The sequence below is a fragment of the Eleutherodactylus coqui genome, chromosome 3 (assembly GCF_035609145.1).
Source record: "Eleutherodactylus coqui strain aEleCoq1 chromosome 3, aEleCoq1.hap1, whole genome shotgun sequence".
Classification (NCBI taxonomy): Eukaryota; Metazoa; Chordata; class Amphibia; order Anura; family Eleutherodactylidae; genus Eleutherodactylus; species Eleutherodactylus coqui.
The window spans coordinates 241,282,949-241,304,537 of record NC_089839.1 but is presented as its reverse complement, the minus strand read 5'-3'; positions in this window follow the sequence as shown (position 1 = coordinate 241,304,537).

Genomic DNA, 21,589 nt, shown 5'->3' with positions numbered 1-21,589 from the left:
TTAAAGAGGGTCGCTGCCTAGCCGTGCCAACCTCTGCAGTGTGTGCCTGCGGTTCCTCCTCATGGCAGACGCACTTCTAAATAGACATGAGGGTGGTGAGGCATTAGGGCAGCTGAAGGCTGCGCAGGGACACTTTGGTGTGCGCTGTGGGGGGGAGGGGGGGCGGTTGGGCAGCATTTAACCCAGGAGAAGTGGCAGTGGAGTGTCATGCAGGCAGTGATTGTGCTTTGTTGGAGGTAGTGTGGTGCTTAGCTAAGGTATGCATTGCTAATGAGGGCTTTTCAGAAGTAAAAGTTTTTGGGAGGGGGGGGGCCACTCTTGCCGCTATTGTGGCTTAATAGTGGGACCTGTGAACTTGAGATGCAGCCCAACATGTAGCCCCTCGCCTGCCCTGTCCATTGCTGTGTCGTTCCCATCACTTTCTTGAATTGCCCAGATTTTCACACAAGGAAACCTTAGCGAGCATCGGCGAAATACAAAAATGCTCGGGTCGCCCATTGACTTCAATGGGGTTCGTTATTCGAAACGAACCCTCGAGCATCGCGAAAAGTTCGTTCCGAGTAACGAGCACCCGAGCATTTTGGTGCTCGCTCATCTCTAAATAAAACATGAAAATTAAACGTTTGATATCCTTGTAAACTAACTGCAAGAACTGTGGTCCCCTTATAGAGGTTGTCTAAGTGTGAAAAAATGGTAGTTAAAGACCAGTAGAACTGCGGCAGCTGCAGTGCTGGATTTAGAGGCTTTAAGAGCAGAAGAAAGTCACAGCTTCCGTCCATTTTCCGTGGGGGATGTTGAACCTTTTCCATCAGAGGGTGTTGGGGGGTTTAACTAATTGTAGAGCATATGCCTGCTGGTGCTGTTAACCATAACCTCCCCATCCCCTTTTCAATGGATAGTATTTGGTATCTCCTGGTATATCCATAAGGTCACAATTACATGTTTTTTGATTTTTTTCATTGTATGGCGGTATTCACACTTTATTCCATGTATTTTTGCTCATAAAATTATCTCAATTGATTTTTAAAAAAAAATTGTCAGAGGAGGAGCAGAAGCACAAAGGATAAAAGCTATATAAATCAAAACCTAAGTGAGCGTGCGTGGTTGTATTCCAACTGTCCCGTGTTCTACGTGTATTGTGTCATAAGTGTATGATTTAGGATTAGTGGAATTGCTGAGTGCATCTTTCCCTATTCTATTAACATTTGTTTATTTGGGTTTTATAGCAATTCACAGTAATCGTTTAGCCAATACATTATGCTGCATTATCTTTTTTCCTGGAGGTTAAATACATGGTGTTAAGGGGGTCATGGGTGTATATTGCTTACTTATATCGATAAACATTGTTACATTTAAAAAGCACATATAGTCTACTTGTGGATTTCAGTCTCCATTGCTTTGCACGGGTAAGTAACTAGTAATTATTAGGAAATTATAGTACCAGTGTTTCTGGTGGCGCAATGCACCACACAGCTGTGCTACATGGTACATCCATTATGATCCCCACACATGACACACACAGCTTTACTACATCCATCTTGATTCCCACACATCACACACACAGCTCTACTACATCCATCCTGATTCCCACACATTACACACACAGCTTTACTATATGCATCCTGATTCACACACATCACACACACACAGCTGTGGTACATCCATGCCGACTTCCAGATATCACCAGTTCAGCAGACTCTTGGATACAGTGATCCCTGACTCCACCCACACAGGTGATCACATGGCAATGACATCATCACAGGTCCTGGTGGCTGCTGTCCGTTTATCCAGTATACAATACTTTCTACCAAACTGCACAATGGCTCCTCCCACAGCAGTGATGTCACCGCAGGTCCCTCAGCCAATCAGATCTCTGTGGTGGCAGTAGGTCAATGTCTTCTGTCAGGGCCGTTAAGTTGTGGCTGAGATAGTAGCAGCTTAGTTGTATTCTCATTTTGTTATTTTTGTCTTCCCCTTCCAAGAGCCTTAACTTTGTTGCTCTTCTGTCGGTCAGGCTCTGTGTTTTATATATATTGTAGGATGTGTGATGACATCACCAGGGGTGGAGCAATGAAGTCTTCAGGGGCGGAGCATGAGAAGCAATTACTCACAAACATACATACTCACAGTCAAGTGGTCGTTAGTAGTTTGATTAGGGGTGGGGTTACTCAATTATTGGGGTGGGTTTACTCAATCAGGGTCTAATAAATTGAATCTGTCGAACTTCCTGTGTCCTTTCCATACAGAGGAGGAACAGAAGTACTACAGATAAGAGCTATAAAAATCATAACCTAATTGTACTGTGTTGTAAGTGTATCATGTTATATGTGTGTGACTTAGAATTAGTGATTTTGGAGTCAGGGACTTCGGAAGAGTGACTTATTTAATTACTGCTTATTTGAAATTTTTGCATATATATATATATATATATATATATATATATATATATATATATATATTATTTATTTTTTTTTTTAAAATCTAATCTATCTGTATGATCCCCATTTAGAATGTGCTCCATGATTGGCAATGACATCCAGTGTACATCAGGTGCCATGTATGCAGTCCTTGAAAAGCCGTTTGAGGGTGCATACTACTATACAAGATGTGAGCGTGCTGCGTATTTGGAAGCCTGGATCTAAATGAGCAGCTTGCAAAACCTGAATCTATTGGCACCATGAAAAGGAGTTTGCTGTTTACTGAGCAAGCAATTGCTGGGGTAGATGTGAGGGTGGATGGTAGTATGGGAGAGCAGGATGAGCAGGTAGCTATCTGGGTGATATTTAGGAGGGGTAGAGGGTAGAGATCCAGGCTATTCCTGAACTGTCTCACCTCAACAAGTTTGCAAAGTTGGCAGTTGAGGGGAAGCGGTTATAGGATTAGCACTGCTGCAGCACGACATGGCGTCTGACAGTCAGGGGAATTTCCACTCTAGGAAGCAGGGGAATAGGAGTGCAGTCAGTGCAGGCTAGACAGATGCTTGTAGTGGGAGACTTAATTATTAGGGAGACAAACAGGGCAATCTGTCACAAAGACCGAGATCATTGAACAGTGTGTTGTCTTCCTGGCCACTCGAGTTTGACAAATCACGGCTCGGTTTGACAGATTACTGGGATGGGCTGGTGAGAATCCAATGGTACAAATTGGCACCAATAATGAAGTTAGACATAGGTGTAAGGTCCTTAAAAACGATTTCAGGGAACTAGGATGTAAGCTTAGGGAAAGGACCTCCAAGGTAGTATTTTCTAAAATACTACTTGTGCCACACCAATAAGGCAGTGGGAGATAAGGGAGGTGAACAAGTGGCTCCAGAGTTCATGTAGGAAGGAGGGGGTTGGGTTCCTGGAGAACTGGACCAACTTTGTGGTTGGTTACATGTTATATCATAGGGATAGGCTGCATCTCAATGGGGAGGGTTCAGCTGTGCCGGGGGAGAAGATGGCTAGAAGGTTGGAGATGTGTTTAAAATTATGGACTGGGGAGGAGGGCAATCACAGAGAGAGAGAGGGAAAGACAGTATAGACAGTGATCTGGGACGAAGTAATGAAAATGGGGGTGGGGCGGTTGGTGGCGTTAGTACAGTTAGAAATTTCAGAACAGTTGATATACACTCAATATAAAAAATAATCAAAATATTCTTAACTGTATGGTAACTAATGCTAGAAGTTTGACCAATAAAGTAGGCGAACTGGAAGTAATAAAGTCCGAGAAAAACTACAACATAGCAGGAATAACTGAAACCTGGTTGGATGAAAGCTGTGACTGGGTGGTGAACTTACAAGGTTAAAGTCTGTTCAGAAGGGATCGTAAAAAATGGAAAGGGGGAGGGGGTTGTCTTTATGTAAAATCCTGTTTAAAGTCCACCTTACGGGAAGATATATGGGAAGGAGATGAACATGTGGAGTTTCTATGGGTAGAAATACATGAAGGGAAAAACAATAATAAAATCTCCATAGGGGTTTTCTATAGACCACCAAATATAACAGAAGCTGAAAACCTCTTACTGAGGCAAATAGATGAAGCAGCAAATTACAATGAGGTAATTATTATGGGGGGACTTTAACTATAACATAAACTGGGAAGCCAAAAACCTGCGGACTTCATAAAGGTAACCTTACCCAACGTGAACAGGACCCAACTAGAGGGACTGCCATTTGGGACTTTACACGGCATTAACACAGTGTATTGAAGGCGTGCTATTCCTTTTAATTGTTAAACTCTTTCAAGGAACTTCCAGAAGGAAGACACAGAAGTCAGAACTCCTTTCTTTCCTTTCCATCTGCCTGCACTGCTATCCCAAAGGACTGGAATGGCCAAGTGTTAGAGTCTGTCCTCGGGGGTCAATGAATTTTTTATATTTATGGAGCAAAATATCAGATTTTATCTTTAACTTCAGCTGTTGGATTGTTTCTATTTTCAGTTGTTGCCTATGACACATGATTGAAGTCTGTGCATTCCCAAGTCAAAGCGGTCCACCGGTCAGTCTCTTTGTTGGTTGTTAAATCAGCATCCGCACCATGTGTATGGCTGGCTTAACATATGATACCACATCTACTATAATAGATTTTGCAACTTTAGTCTTCTCTCCTTGTCAATAAATTTGAAATGATACTGTTATCTCTGTGACCCTCAGCCGTGTTAATTCGAGCTTGATATTAACAATATTTAGTTTCAATGGGACATACATAGACTTTTTTGCAGTTCTGTTTTTGTCTTCACAGAATCATGATGAGTGAGGAGGGAGCAGTATAAGAACTGTATAAATAACCCACAGACATTGCATCTGTGGGCTGCTGGAATGAGCTCATTAGCAGACAATGCTAATCAGTGCAGCTTGTTCATAGGAATAGTCAGCTTTTCATGATCCAGGGTAAATTGTTACTGATATAGATACAGAACAGTTTAACACTTTTATTGCTGTTGAAAAAAAAACACACGGTAGATACAGAAAAACCCAAACAGCATGTTCTCTTATTCCATACCCCTTATTATTGTATAATGTATATTGCACAATATGGTTGATAAAAGACCTTGTAATATAAAAGAGGTCTAATATCTCTATACAGACAATAGTTTTCCCTTCAGCAATCATGCCATGCTTTTAAACAACTGAAAAAGTCTTATTTACAGGAAAATCATTTCCTACTGTGCAGACAGCTTCATTCCTTTCATAAAAAATCATTATTTTTATGTCATTGTTGGTTAGTAATCTTATGCAAGACATCTGCTCTCAAGGAAAATGAATATATTGCACTGGCGTACAACACCGATACCTCATACAGCCATTAGCATGGTATATTTCAAGCAAATAGACACAATTATACATTTTTTCATTAAAATGACAGCAGGTTTATATCATGGCAAGCTAAAAGGTTAAGTGGCTTGGTTGAACTCAGTCAATGACGCCAATAAAACCCCACGTGGTAGAATATTATTACAATTCACTATTGTAAAACAATAAGAAAATAAATGGTTATGGTTAGTTTTGACAGCAGTATTTAAATGTCCTGCTTAAATAACTATCCCTGAGGATAGGAGGGTACTAGGGTCAAGACAAGAGAGTAAGGATGCAAATGTTGGAACGATCCAAGATAGACAGAAAAAAAACAAGGAAAGATCAGACAAACCTCAAACTGGGCTAGAGAACCAAGGAGCAAGACACATTTGTGACGTCTGTGCAGGCGGTGGGGCCAATGACCTACATGGATGCAACTGAAACAGGGGTTTAACTTACTGTTATGTTCACCCTGAACACATGAACAAGTGCTAAAACCCTTACCACTAGTATCAACATGCATCAGCAGATGGAATAGCTAAAGTTAATAATTTAGCCAAAGTAAGCAAGCTCACGAGCCCATAGCAAGGGTCCTTATGGTCTTATGAGTCCCTACTCTAACAAAACAACTTAACCCCAGTAGACTTGCCTACATGCGGGGCAATCATCCCAATAGGGATGACCCCATGCTGGAACCTAGGAGCCTGGCTTGCCATAGATGGAATACAACATATACACTGAAAAGGACGCCGTTCGCACAAACAAGAAGACAAGGGAAATACACCCTGAACAGGTAAGGCCTCTTTCACATGATCGTTATTTTGACACTGTTAGCCTAACTATAAAATTGTGACCATTGGAGCAGTAAGCTGCATGAGCAAAAATAGCTACGACCAAGTCATGGCTATTATTTGGGATTTTTCTGTCCGTTCACACGGCTGATTGCAGTGAAATAATGCTGCAGCCTCGAAATCCCTAATTACCCTAAGGCTGCCTTCACACTGGTGTGAAGATCGCACAAGATTTGTGCATTGCAAGACGCACAAATCTTGCAAAAATATGAACCCCATTCTTTTGAATGGGTTCATTCACATTAGTGATATTCTGCTGTATGGCACTGCGATGCAATGCTATGCGGGAAACATATCGCAGCATGCTCTATCTGGCTGCAATATCTCCCATTGTTTCAAAGAGCTGGTGGCAGCAGTGCCGGCCAATTGAAAGGAATGGGAAAACTCTGCGATCTCCTGTTGTGGCTGTGACAGCCGCGGCAGAAAATCCCTTCATCTCCGAAGTCAAGCAAGGCTGCTTTCACATGAAATGGGGCTTTCAAATGGTGGGGAGTGCAATTAATCATGGTCTAAAATGGCGCTCGCCAGTGTAAAGGATCCCTTAGGGCAAAATTACATGAGTGTGTTTTTCTCCCCTTATACGGCCATGATTACCAATGATTTCAATAGGAGTTCAGTGGTTTTGTTTTCAAGACAAGACATGCCCTATCTTCCCTGAACGTAGTGAATACATTGTGCGCAGAAGATCAGGAAACACCTATCTTTCCGTGGCCTTTTTCAAACTCCTGTGCTCTGGCGTGGAGTTTGAAAAGCCAACGAGGGAGAAGAAATTTTCCCTCGTTCAGGCACAACTGCTCTACGTAACGGTGAGCGTATGGCCGCGTGAATGTTTTCTTGGGCACCATTCAGATGTGCGGAATAGTTATGCAAGACGCACTCCAAGAAACTTCTGCACCAAAATCTGCATGTATAGATGCAAATAATGGTGCAGAAACCCGTAACAGATTAAGCTGCGTCTTTAGATGCAACTTGCAGAAATATTTAGCCTCTTAATGCCACAGGACGGGGGGCACTTGACCCAACAGAACAAAAACTTACGTCCTGTGGATAGCACGGGCTCAGAATTGAGTAATAACCGGCCTCCTGCTGCCACCGCATAGATCAATGAGAACAGCAATCCCTGCTATTTATCCCCTACATAGCGGCATGTAAAGGGTTCACAGAGGGAGTGTGCTCCCTCTGTGACGTCATCAACCCTTCATGAGGTAGCCTGGGATTGTTTCTGAAATCCATAAGACAATGCAATGCATTGACATAATGATCATAGCTTTTATGGTTTAAATCCCTTAAATCTGTGAAAATTGTAAAAAAAACCTGTGTAGTAAAAAGAGAGAGAGATTTCCCCCCGTTTCTCGATCCTCCCCGCTCTCCAACGCTGCCCCTCGCGCCCCGCCGCCCCCTGAATCTTTTTAGACGAGCAGGCATGTACTCGAAACTGGCAATACTCGCTCGAGTAATTTGCCTTAGTGAGTACGCTCGCTCATCTCATTAGTATAATCATTATTATAGTAACTTCAAACTGAGCTATATTTTAAGGGCATTAACAGACGAACATATGTGCAAATACACTGGCTGCCACGGAGTGTATCAGCGCATGAACCAGGGCTTGAGATGGCAATAATCAGACTGATACTTGCGTGTTAGCACACAGTACTGTAATTTTTGCGCTTGCAAGGCGAATTCACATACGTGAATGATCCTCCCTTTCCATGGAATATAATGGCTATTTAAAGCCTAGTAAAGGCTCTCTGTGTTCTCCTTGCGTTGTTCGCAGTGTCACACCCTTCCCCTTGCGTTTTTTAACCTGCCATAGACTTCTAGAAACATAGAACTATAGGGCAGGTCCTATGTTTTCTCGCATGCAGGAATTGCACTCAATGGATTCCCACTCATGAGAACGAACGCATTAAAATCAATGGGTTTGCTTGTCACGTTTTGTGGGCGTGAGTTTCACATGTGCAAAAATGAGCGCAAACAAATTTGTCCAAGCCCTTGCTTGTCCATCTTGTATTCCATGTTACAGAAACAACCCATCCAGTCAACAGTTCTCAAAGCCTTCTTTGTCATAGAATGGTTAATATTTTCCTTGAAAATTCATCTTCACAACAGTATCTCACTGAAGGCTTTTGCTGCAGCTAATTAGCACGCCTGCCCTCCCGACTGAAGTAAGTTATAAAACGAGAAAGTGAAGAGCCGTGTTCCTCGCGCACCTGTTCCACATTACATTTAGAACAGAATGTTGATTTTCATTTTGAATCTTTCACATTCACAAAATATCTGAGAGAAAGTTTATAAAATAAGAGCCATGATGCCTGTGAGAAGTCATCTTTGTTCCTAGGAATTCAGTTTATAAGATTCCAGCACTTAGGACTATCATGGATCTCAACTCTAGACTTTTTACCCTTAAGTAATGCTTATTTTTGCATAATGAACACTTCTAATCTGTATTCGGCATTCTGCAGTTGCCTACCCAGGAGAACATCCCGAGCTTTATAGTGTCAAGTGCCTTGCTGCGACTGGAACAAGGGGGCATCCTCTACATCCAGAGGAAAGAAGGTTTCTACACCAACATAGAAGGGGATTCTTTACGGTAAGAGCAGTGACACAATAGAACTCTCTGCCTGAGGACGTGTTGATGGTGAACTCACTAAAAGAGTTTAAGAGGGGCCTGGATGCCTTTCTTGAGGGCAACAATGTAACATGTTATATCCATGATTACTTGCGAAGAGTCAGTGATTTTGGGATTATTCTGATTCCCGAATTGGAGTCGGGAAGGATTTTTTTTCTCTAAAGTGAGGAAAATTGGCTCCTATCTCATTGGGGTCTTTTTGCTTTCCTCAAGACTGCAGGACAATAGGCCGAACTGGACGGACATATGTCTTTTCCAAGCCTTACATACTATTGTAGCAGTCCAGAATTAGAGTGTTTCTCTGTGATCTTTGTCTTTTTCCTGGTGTATTGTAGTTGTGTCTTCATAAGTGTATGTCGGGTCTTGTGTCACTTCCACCTATGTTTATGGTGTGTTCTGTTTCCCTATCCTGCTGAGTGTGTGTGACTTGTGCGTGGTGAGTCAGGAAATTTGGGGGAGCAGCCGGAAGAGAGTGATAGACAGGGAGAGAGAGAAAAAGGAAGTGTGATGCAGGAAAGCAGAAGTGAAGGTTGCTCAAGTTGGAGAGTGGAGATGTGATTGGAAAAGGAGGCCGTGCAAGGAGGAGACAGGAGATTTGAAGCTTACCTGAACCAAGTCTTGGGCTTACTTCCACGGCTATAGGATGTCTTTTCTCATTAGTGTGTGAGGATCCTGTTTCTTTGATGTCGGCAAATGCATGGTCTCTCTGTGCATGTACCGCAGTAGTAAGCACAAATGAGAACTGAGTACCCAGATGTTTGAGCGTGACTGTAACAGAGAAATTGAAGCCCATGTGGTATGTGCCCAGCAAGTAACAGAAGCACCCCCGGTAATTAATTGTCCGGCAGATAACTGGGACTGGTATCATATCTACAAGATTACTTGGTTTTGCTTACTGATAACAATCACACTTTACTGTATCTAATTGCACACTTTACATGCAATTAAAAAACGCATCAAAAACACAGGTCTTTGAATACGGCATGCAGTTTTTTTGTGTTTTTCTGAATTATAGTTCAAAAGTACAACAAAAGAAAACATGAACATATCCTTAGGACACTCTCACACATGCATTCAGAAAATGCTCAGATCAGCTGAGCCTTTAGGTACATCCCTGGTGCCTGTGCAATCATCAACTCAATACATGTTCTCTAAACTTTCGCCCTGACACCTTTCCACAAACTGTTACCAAGGCAGTGGCTCTGTTATTTTACTAGGCATTGTATAGCAGTATTATTTAGTTGTATTTACTACTTTTCATAAATACTATGGCTTACCGTAATTATATTTCTACCTTTGGGAACGGTTGCTGCATGCAGGCAGTGTCGCAGCATTCATTATGTTAGCATTGCACAGTTGTTAGCAATTTTCTCAATACAACCTGCCAGCAAATTATAGAATCGCGTGCATTGTTTGTACAATTGTCAGATAATTTACAAGGCGCCCAACGTGTGGCTAGTAAACGTGTCAACCAGCTTAAGAACCAAGCAAAAATCAATATAATATAACGTTGTACGTATTAAAATTATTTAGTACACGATGGTAATGACAGGCATAGATATTCAACCCTGCAGGGTTCAGCATCTCTGCTGATTTCTCATGCTCTCTGTACAATGAAATGCCCTGATTTATGTTCTCTTGCCTTTCATCTTTATCGTTTTGGTATAAATTCTCCTTTTTCGTCTTGTTTATTAGAGAAAACTTAGTTTCCATGGAGACTATCATTATTAACTATGTTATCACTTGGTACTGTTTTCCTTTTATCTAATACTGGAGGAATTTTTAACCCATGATCGAGGCACATTTCAGTGTATATCTGCCAGAGGATACATAGTAACAATGTAAGATCACAGCCAGACGGAGCCTTTATTCCAGTGACATTTTCAGTGTAATGATATGTGAGATCGAGCAAGCTAAGCGCAGGCAAGTAATGTAGATTTTTGACATAAGCTGTAATAGAAATCATAGTGGAAAATATTTATGAAGGGAAAATAATATGAGGGATACTGGACATATGATGCATGATATCCAAAGATGGGAAATACATTGAAAATACACTTACATGGCAATTCACTGAATTAGAACCTTGGATTTGATTTGAGCTAAATGAACAACTGGTGAAATTTGTGATAAGGATCTATATTACTCCTAGAAAGGACTCATAGAAGTAGATTAAGTGTAAAAATTGCTCAACCGTTTGCAATGAAGTCTAGAAAGAATACAGATCTGTATTCTGTATTTTTGACTCTACATATGTACAAGGTTTGTGTCAGAGGCGTAACTTGAAGCTCCTGGGCCCCAATGCAAAATCTGGAATGGGACCCCCAACTATAATGCTTTATTCATAGTACTGGGCTCCCTATATAGAGAAGAGAGGCCTAATGGGCCCCCCAAGGCTCCTGGGCCCGGGTGCAACCGCATCCCCTGCATCCTCTATAGTTACGCCCCTGGTTTGTGTATCACAGACATATTTTTGCTGGTGGGGCACAAGAAATCATTTAGGAGACTCATAGAATGGTAGAGTTGGAAGGGACCTCCAGGGTTATCGGATTCAACCCCCTGCTCAGTGCAGGATCACTAAATCATCCCTGACAGATGTCTGTCCAGCCTTTGTTTGAAGACTTCCATTAAAGGAGAACTCACCACCTCCTGTGGCAACCAGTTCCACTCATTGATCGCCCTCACGGTCAGGAAGTTTTTTTCCTATGCGGATTCATGCTGAATTCACAGTGAATCCTCTTGATTTTTGCTGCATTTTTTGCTTTGCCTTATTTCTTTAGACCAGTTCTTCTGAAACTGCAAGGCACTCCTTAGTTGTTGGTGAGATGCAGTTTGGCAAGCTACTCTGACAGATGCAATCATGTACTGCACAGACTTTTTTATGCTTGAACTAATTTCTGCTTTACCAACTTGATTGATTCCTTTTGTGTTTATTTTTATGTTCTATCAGGTTCAGGAGACAAATTTTAAAATAAATTGATACATGTTTTAAATATTTTGGCATAAACTACAACCAGAGGTAAGATACGGACATCACCATGGTCCAGTGGATGAGGCTCCAGTAGCAAAAGATTGCATATGATACAATTTAAACTGAAAACTGAAATCAACCTTCAAAGCTACTGTACTTTAAAAAAAAAATGCTTAATTGCTACATTTTGCAGTATAATTATATCTTAAATTATTGTTATGTTTGTACTGCTTACTTAGTCCACGTTCAGGCCATTGCTTGATAAAGCAGACTATGACTTAGGAACGAGGTTACATGGTGAAAATTTTCATTATTTTTCACTAATATGCATCTGGAAAGAGCCAGGAGAAGTTCTTTAACTATCAGTTTCCTAATGTACTGTTATTATTGGAGTAAGTATCAGCAAAATTGAAATTCTCGCAAGTTTACATAAGAATCTATCCAGAGACTACAAACTGCAGTTCATAGAAGTTTGTATTTTGTTAATGGCTACCAGACTACAGATGGTAGTAAATCAGCATATCGTCTGCTGATGAATTACAGGAGGTTTAAATTCTACTCAGTGACTCTGCACTAGATTCAAATTGTTCCTGAAACTAATGGAAGTGATTCCAATTATAACATTACATTAATGCATACTTCCAATGAAATATAAAAATCTCACATTAGATTTTGATGTATAGTACCTTTTACTTCAAAGACCAGCCATATGTGCTGCTGACCTCTCTTTCCTTTCACCAACACTTCCAACACTTATTATAATCTCCCATCCCAAGTCACTGCTCACTGTTTCTACATGCCTAGTAGCTCACATTACAATTAACACTCCCATCTTGTCTGTTAGTACAGTCCTGTACTCACACCTTTCTCAGACAGCAGCTTGCTTCATTTAGTGCCAGTGTTGCTGTTATTAAAGGACTTTTAACTAGCAATTTTCCTTTACATGCAAAACAGTCTATCTATCTATCTCATCATGTCTATCTATCTCATTTTTATCTCATCGTGTACCTAATTACTCCTTTATTTAACATGGGCAGGGAGGAAGTAAAGGCCCATAGTAATCAAGTCTTCTCATAATCTGCACTAAATTGAGTTGAATATAGTCTATAATCTGTGAGCTAATGAAGCTAATAAAAGGCATCAGTGGTATAAGTGGAAGCTCTTGAGTCAACTGCAAAATCTTGTAAAAGTCCCAGAACCATTTATAGGACTGGAGCTCTCATATGGGGTACAGCGTGCCATTGCAACCTCTGCAGACCTCATAGTTACACCCCTGAGCAGCACTGAATTAACACTATAAAGCCTCTTCCACACGAGCATTGCGCTTTCACGTTGGCCACATCACAGTCAAAAAATGCATGTAAAGGAAAAAGCAGCAAGTAAGTCCCAATCGACGTTTGCGTTTTCTTGTCTATTCACATGGTCGTAATGCTTTTACGCGGCAAAAAAATTGCTCATCTGAAGGACAACATTGGAATCCAATGCTTCAGATGGTCGCAATTTTTGTATTGTTGCTAAATTAGCCTCGTAAAAATGTTCGTATGAATAAAGCCTAAGGTGCATATATCACTGACAATACACTTTAAGAAATTGCCATTTATAACAATTGCAGTCAGGTGTATATGAATTTGGGGTAAACACTTCGTATTCCATTACATGCACTAAATGTGATATCTGAATGTTACAGCTAACTCGCAGTAGCATAGTCATAGCTACTGAAGCTGCACCATCCTGGCACTATGTTAGTGAGAGTTGGTGTGGGAACTACCTGCTTCCAAGCTTGTATAGATAATCTGCATTAATTATGTTCAATTTCTGTTTAAATACATGTTTTATTAGCACTTGGAGTTCTGTTACAGAGCTGTTACACTTCTAGTTAGAGCTATATATGGATTCATACATTTGTTCTTGAAGTCAATACTATCTGTATAAGTCTATATGTAAGAAGCTCCTCTAGAGACAACCACAGGCTGCAGTCAAGCTGTTGTGGAACATCACAGGCGGCTGCGACCAGCCATAGACCTCCGTAGTTGACCACCCTTTTTCTTGAGAAAGGAGAAGGATGCATTACAGAGTACATTGCAGAGTATCCTGATTTAAGAACATGTATGATTGCTGAAGAGTGATTGCCCTGGTGACTTCTACAAATGCAAACTGTAATTTAAAAGAAAAGTAGATCCGTAATGACTACAGATGAGCGAGTATGCTCGCTAAGGCTAACTACTTGAGCGAGTAGTGGCTTAGCCGAGTATCCTCCCGTTCGTCTCTAAAGATTCGGGGGTCGGCGGGGGGTGGGGAGCGGCGGGGGAGAGCGGGGAGGAACAGAGGGAAGATCTCCCTCTCCCTTTCTCCCCCCCGCTCCCCCTGCTCATTGCCGCAACTCACCTGTCACCCACGCTGGCACCCGAATCTTTACAGACGAGCGGGAGGATACAAGGCTAAGGCACTACTCGCTCGAGTAGTTAGTCTTAGCGAGTATACTCGCTCATCTCTAGTAATGCTATTTTTGCATCAGTGAAAAAGTATATAAAGATGGGCCTATAAAGAAACCACAGAATGCATGTGATACTTCATCTTCATTGGTTCAAAAATTGGCCTGGATGGAGAGTCTTTGCCAAAGATAAAACCTAGCATAGCATTGGGGTGAAGTGCGATGTTAAACATGGAGAAAACCTTGAAAAGTTGGGATATCAGCATAGCAACTAAACACAGGATAGTGCAAACCATCGTTTTCCATAGCCTTGTATGGATGTGAAAGCTGGACTGCAAAAAAAACCTGTAGGATCGATGTGTTGGAGCTGTGGTGCTGGCGATAGCTGCTGTGAATTCCCTGGACGGTAAGGGTAACAAACAGAGAAGTCCTGAATCATATAAGACCTGATATATCACTGGAGGACAAGACGACCGGGCTCAGGCTCGCTCACATAGGACAGGACAAGATGGCCTGGATCAGGCTCATAGAGGACAAGATGACCAGACTCAGGCTCATGGATTTTGGCCATGTAATGCGAGCAGAGTCCCTAGAAAAATCTATAATGCTTGTACAGAAGACCCGGTCACCAAAGAACACAATGGCTTGATACTGTCAAAGCTGATACTGGTATGGATATCACACAATGGAAAGAAGCAGTGCAAAACCCAAAAACATGGAGAGAGCTCGCCTTTAGGGTCACCAAGGGTCATGAACAACTAAATGGCTAACAACAGCAACATAAAGAAATATTGTTTCATGTGCTTTTTTCCTTATATTTTGGAAAAAAGCATACTGCTCACCACACCAAAACCTCACCCCACGTGTGAAGCATGGTGGAGGGAGCCATCATGGTTTGAGGTTACATTGCTGCCTCACTGCCTGGATGCCTTGTGATCACAGAGGGAATAATTAATTCTAAGGTTTACCTAAACATTTTACAAACAAATGTAAGTGCAACAGTCCACGACTTCAAGCTGAAAAGATGTTGAGTGATGTAACAGTGACACAAAATACACAATGAGGCCTCATTCAGATGAGCTTTTTTTAGCGCATGAATAGGTGCGCTAAAAAAAAAATCACATGGTGCATGTGTAAAAAACACGTGACCAAAGCTAAAATCGCACATAAATATTGCAATGGGAGAGGGTCACTATCCCCTGCTGCGGCTGTGACAGCTGCAGCAGGGAACTCCTTGGATGTGAAATCCCTGGATGCTGTCACATCCAGGGGTTTCACCTTGTTGTCAATGGGGCCGGCGGCAGCAGCGCTGGCCCTATTGAAAACATAGGGAGAAGATAGCGCTCCTCTGCCACTGCTGTAACAGCTGTGGCAGGGCATTCCTTCATCTCCGTGGGGAGTCCCATCATCACTGAACACTGTGACAGCACTGTCACAGTGTTCAGTGGTAAAGGGACTCACTGTGGCAAGAATTTTTGGGGTGGCTTGAAATATTATCCCTACCCCAAAAATAAGCCCTGGCTGCAGAAAAAAAAGAATACATCACCTAGAAGTGCTGTCCGGCTATGGTGTGTCTTCTCCCATCTTCTACTTCATTTCTTCTGACCGGGAAGCGTTTCGAAGAGGTGGGGATTTTTCAATCCGCAGCCAGAAGAAATGAAGAACGGTGCTGGGGACCCAGAGAGATGATTTGTATTTTGGAATGGCCAAGTCAGAGCCCGGCCCTTAACAATATTGAGAAATTGCAACATGACCTGAAGAGGACCGTGCACGTAAGGCATCCCAGAAATATTGATGAACTGAAATACATTTGCAGGAAGGAAGGGTTCAAAATTCCTTCTCAACATTGTGTGGATCTAATTTGTAGCTGCAGGAAGTATTTGCAGCTACAGGAAACATTTGCTGTTGGTGATTACTGCTAATGGGGGATCTACAAGTTATTAAATTCAAGGGTTTACTTATTATTTTCTCCCTGCACTGTAGATGTTTACCTAATGTATTCCATTAAAGTTATGAACAGTACAACTGTTATTAGTTTAGTAAGATTGTGTTTGTCTATAATTAGGACTTAGATTATGATCCGAATACATTTTATTCACAATCCATGTAGAAATTCAGGGACTTGCAAAGGGTTCACTTACTTTTTCTTACAAGGGTCTGTGGTTATCTCTGTACCTTCCATTTATTCTCCCACATTTGGAGCAGAAAAGGCTTTTAAGCGTATTCTCAATTTCCTGTTTTATTTTTCTTTAATGTATTTTTTTATCAAAGTCTCAGGAGTTCAGCTTTCTAAACCACTAGTTTAACGGTTTGTTACCACCCCACCACTTCCACCTAAATGACAGGCTCTCAGCCTTTAACTAATGAGACTTCACACCCAAACGGTATAGGTGATAAAATCTGAAGCTAGTGTCTGTGTGTATTAATAAACCACACTGGCAAATGGGTATATATCTGTGGATGCAAATGTTTGAACGCTGATATTAGATATCTCACATTGAATGCGAACAAGTCATCTGTAAAGGATATGTCTGGTTTTAAGATGAGCGTATTTTCGCCTCTATCTGATTGACATTTCCATTTAGACAGCACGTACGTCGTATTAGGATGAAGTGGGCAAAATTAATGTTCTATAATTGAAATGTATCCTGTAGATTTTAGTATAACCATTATTCACTCAATGATCACAAGGCATCCAGGCAGTTTTATTATTTGCGCTAATTACCTTTGTACCTAGCCATAGACATAACTCAGCAATGCATGCTCATAGTAGTGATTATTACATATGTGTTTGGTACCAAACTGATTGCTAGGATATAACAAAAAAATATTTATAAGAGTCACTAAGAAAATTCATTTAATAGATTTTCAGATTTTGATTGATTGTTCTTTAAAATAATGTAATCTAGCACCCCACATACCCATGTAGTCTGCCATGGCACGGCAATTATATTGTACACTGATGCAACGCGGGTGTGATTTAAAAAGCTGTGCATAGTCCCCGATGTTACCGATTTTACAGCAAAATTGCGAAGTTCATTGCGCAATTTTGCAAAGATTGGGTGCTCATTTGCACAACCCCATAGACTCCTACAATGCCTTAATAAAGCGTGGTGAATTTTTTTTGCGCACATGCGAAATGCACGGGTCGGCAAAAATGAGAATTAACCCATTGAAAACTATGGGTTCTATTCTCTGCCCACTTGTGTTAGAAGCTTAGGCTTCTTTCCCACGAGCATATATAGGCTGCCAATATACGCTACCATCTGTGGCGTTAAAGCTCCTGAACGGGTGCACAAATCTAATGTTTGTGCGCTCGTTCACACAGCATGGGCCTCGGTGCATGTATGCCAAGGCTGCCATGCTGTCGCCCATTTCCCCTCCCTGTCGCAGGCTCACCTTTGCTCTCCTCTCCGCTTGCTCTTTGCAGTGGGAGGAGGTGGGACGTGGCAGTACTTAGCACCGCCCCCCTCCATCCCGCCCGCTCCCATTACAAAGAGCGAGTGGGGAGGAGAGCAGAGGGAGGGAGTTTAGCAGCCCAGAAATATATAAAATGACCATTAGTATACGTTAAAGATGACATGTTGATCTGAATCACTATGTACTATGGACATTCTACCTGTTTTGATTAGTGGTGGTTCTTAGTTAGTAAACCAAGCAAATTACATGTAGGTATTGATGTGAATGGCTATTTGAAACCTCACATTTCTATGGCAACAGTGAAATTGACGGAATTGGGGAAATGTGATCAGAACTTGCCGGTAGTGCAGCCTTGGTGGTTGGGCCTGTAATGTCAAGCACTATATATAGTGTGTATATATATATATATATATATATATATATATATACACACTCAGTTACAACAAATTGCTAGGTGCTCTTGGCCTACATATTTTCTAATGTTAGTGCAGTTGCAAAGAAAACAAATAGTTAAGCTGCTACTGCTTGGCTCTGGTTCTCACTGTCCAACAAGGTGTAGATTTTCAATTGCTGTCTCCTAATTAGACGCGGTGACACAGACAACACAGTGCTTACATAGCATTCCACAACCGTCAATAAAGTATACAAATTAATTGGAGCATACGCTTTGAAGGATGACCAGAAACAACTCATGTTTAACCCAGATTAAAAATATCGTAACATGCAAATTGAAATATGCGCTGTTTATGAAATAGCCTTCTTTCCAGGTATAAAGATGTTAAACAATTGACTTACTGACAACTGTATGACTATGAGGATTTGGCAATATGCCAGGTTGCTTCAATTTGTACAGGGGCATGGCTGGAGGTGTAGGTGGGCCATGTGCCCCGGGTGCAGTGAGGGAGTACACCAGACCAGCTTATCATCAAAGGAGGTAATCAGCTAATTGCTGCAGGAGTGTAGAGGAAGACACTACCATTAGGGCTGAAGGACCTTTGATGTAATGATTATGTGGCCAGTGACATGTATAGGAGAGCTGTTGGAAAAGCTGAAGGACCTTTGATGGCGAGCATGTGATCAGTTACATGTGTGGGTCAGACTCAAGGCTGTAGTGTCGGTCGAGTTTCTTGCATATTTTCTACAACGCAAGAAATGAAAATCCTCATGAACAGGTAAGAGAAAGCTAACACAGTGAAGGCACACAGGGGATTATTATTGTCTGGGAGAAGGAGGGGGAACCTAAGTCTTGGGGATTGTGGACCTGGTCTTTAAAGTCCCTAGAAACACGCTTGGCAACTAGTGGCATAAAACCATGGTTGCATGGTGTTTTTCCACTGTGGATTTGAAGTGGAATTTGACCCAATTCCACATCAAATCCACAATGAAATCCACATTTGAAGTCTTTGAAGTATTAGTTTTAATGGGAATCCACACTGTAGTGTATATACATGGATTATTTCTGCAAGTAAACTTGAAATCATGCATGGAAGAAGTGACATTTCACTTCTTAACATGGATTCTACATCAGAAAAACCCATTGACAGTGCTAAAGCCGCTTACGGATCTGTGGTTCTAGCAAATGAAAATCCATGTTAGAAGTCTGCAGCAACCATGCAGATTTCTGATGTGGATTTGTACTGAAAATTTCCCCTATTTGAGCACAGCCTCATTTAGTTGAACTTTGAGCAGGACCACAGAATGGCATGGCCATGGTTCAGTCGAAAACTGTGCTGAGTTACTGTTTGGTACAGTTACAAATTAATTGTTAATGTGGCGGCACAATTTTGTAGGTAAACAGTGACTTTACCTCCAAAACCATGCAGCCAATGACAATCAATTTACAAACTGTCTAAACATGCTGTTCAACCCATTTTTCAGGTGCATCAGGGCTTTCAGAAGCCATACTATGGAGCATTACCCTCAGATATCCAGATCTGGACCGCACAGTGTAAAAACAAAATTAGTTTAAAAAATGTTACATTAATGTTACATTCATTAATTAATTGGTCTTGGTAGGAGGGGTGCAAACTGAATCTTTGCCCTGAGGGCTGGAAGAGCTGCAGTACCTTCTGTATACCTCTGACTTGTAAAGTGACTCTATCTAACGCCGCCTGCACATGCACAGATTTGCATTATGGAACCCTATAGCGGGCATCCGCCTCCGGATTCCGCAACAAATACTGCCCGTAGCATGCTATTGCAAAAGTAATCGCCTCTACATGAGTGAAAATTGATCGCGACTTTCTGCTCGCAGAGCAGAAATCGCAGCATGCTCTATCTTTGTGTGGATTCCGCACGGGCGGCTTCCATTGAAGTCAATGGAAGCTGTCCGATTCGCGGCCCCCTCTGCAATGACAGAGAGGCAGAGAATTAAAAAGAAAAAAAACTGTACTGCGCAAGTCCAACGGCTTGTCGCGGGGACCATCCGCAGTACAGATAAAACGACTTCTGCGCGGAGACAGGGCCAGGTTCCGCTGCGGGATTCCACCCCTGTGCAGGCAGTCTAATGCAATAATTTTAGAACTCAAATGAATAGTCAGTTTAGTTCATTTTGCCCATACACAAGTGTTCTCAACACTTTTATAAATAATGTTCTGAAAGTAGTGTTTACTTTAGGTCTAAGCTATACTTTTCAAAAATAGCATTTAAATCTCCAAAGAGCTTAGTTAGCATCTATAGACAGAACACAGCGGAACGCTCTATATTTAGCTCAAGGAAAAACAATATTTTAGAAACTTTTCTAACCTGAAAATGTGCTATATTATAGGTCAGCACATCCATTTCTACCCACTTTCTGTAATTCTTTAATCTGGAATGAAACAGATCACGTCTACATTCTACATCATGCTTCACACTTTTATCCTCTTTTACAGTTCAGTACAAAGAGTGATAACTATAAGGGCTCGTAGGCTCTGAAGAGACCCAGAAGGTCTGCCCTGTGTTTAAAAATGCTAATTGGGAACTTACAGATTTTGCATTGGGGTGTAAAAACTTTAAGGTATGCCTCTGGGAGAAGCAACTGATCTTTTCTAAAGCTAGTCTCCGTTGAGTGTAGTACAGGCTCATTTTTGCACTTGTAATATATATAACTGTCTCAGCCCGACCACTGGTCTACTGCCCCAACTCACACCATCGTAGCTCTCAATGAGTTCTGGTCAGTAAACCCTCAGTTCAACTGAGACAGTCAACTGCAAAAATGCCTCTAATATGCTAATCTGGAACTGGTTGATTAACAGCTACACTTCCTAAACTAGTGTATGTTACATACATACACAAATATGTCCTATGAGAAGACTTAAACATAATCACAGTGATTGTATGAAATGTTTCCATTCTCCATAGTTGATATAGAAGCGCTGAGATGCAAAAAGTATAATCTTTTTCTTTTACTTTGAGTCTGACAAACATGATTCTGTTTGGAATCTATTAACGTCTGTAAGTTTCCATTACATGTGTTGCCCTTTTCCTGAATATTTGCTCTGTTGTCCTTTCAGTGTGGTTTTGTGGCTTTTGAAAACAGAGACAAGGACAAAAAATAACCTATTTTGAACCAAAATCGAAGGCACACAACTGAATTCCTTCCACTTTGGTTAGGTTGGAGAAGTCTTTAATTTACTTTGTCTTATGATATTGTACATGACAGCCTGCATGTAAAACAACGAGTTTCAGTTTACATTTTCTCACTTTTTTCATCTTTTTGTGAATGTCAATAACTGTCTATCTATCTATCTATCTATCTATCTATCTATCTATCTATCTATCTATCTCTCTATCTATCTATCTCTCTCATATCTATCTATCTATCTATCTATCTATCTATCTATCTATCTATCTATCTATCTATCTATCTATCTATCTATCTATCTATCTATCTATCTATCACAAGAATAACCTTTTCTATTTTCTGCTGTATATGACCATGGTGATTGGTGTAAGCATTGTTAAGCTATGTTCAAATCGAGCCTGGTGCTGATCCAGCATGAATTCTTGAAATTCATGAAATCCTGGACGA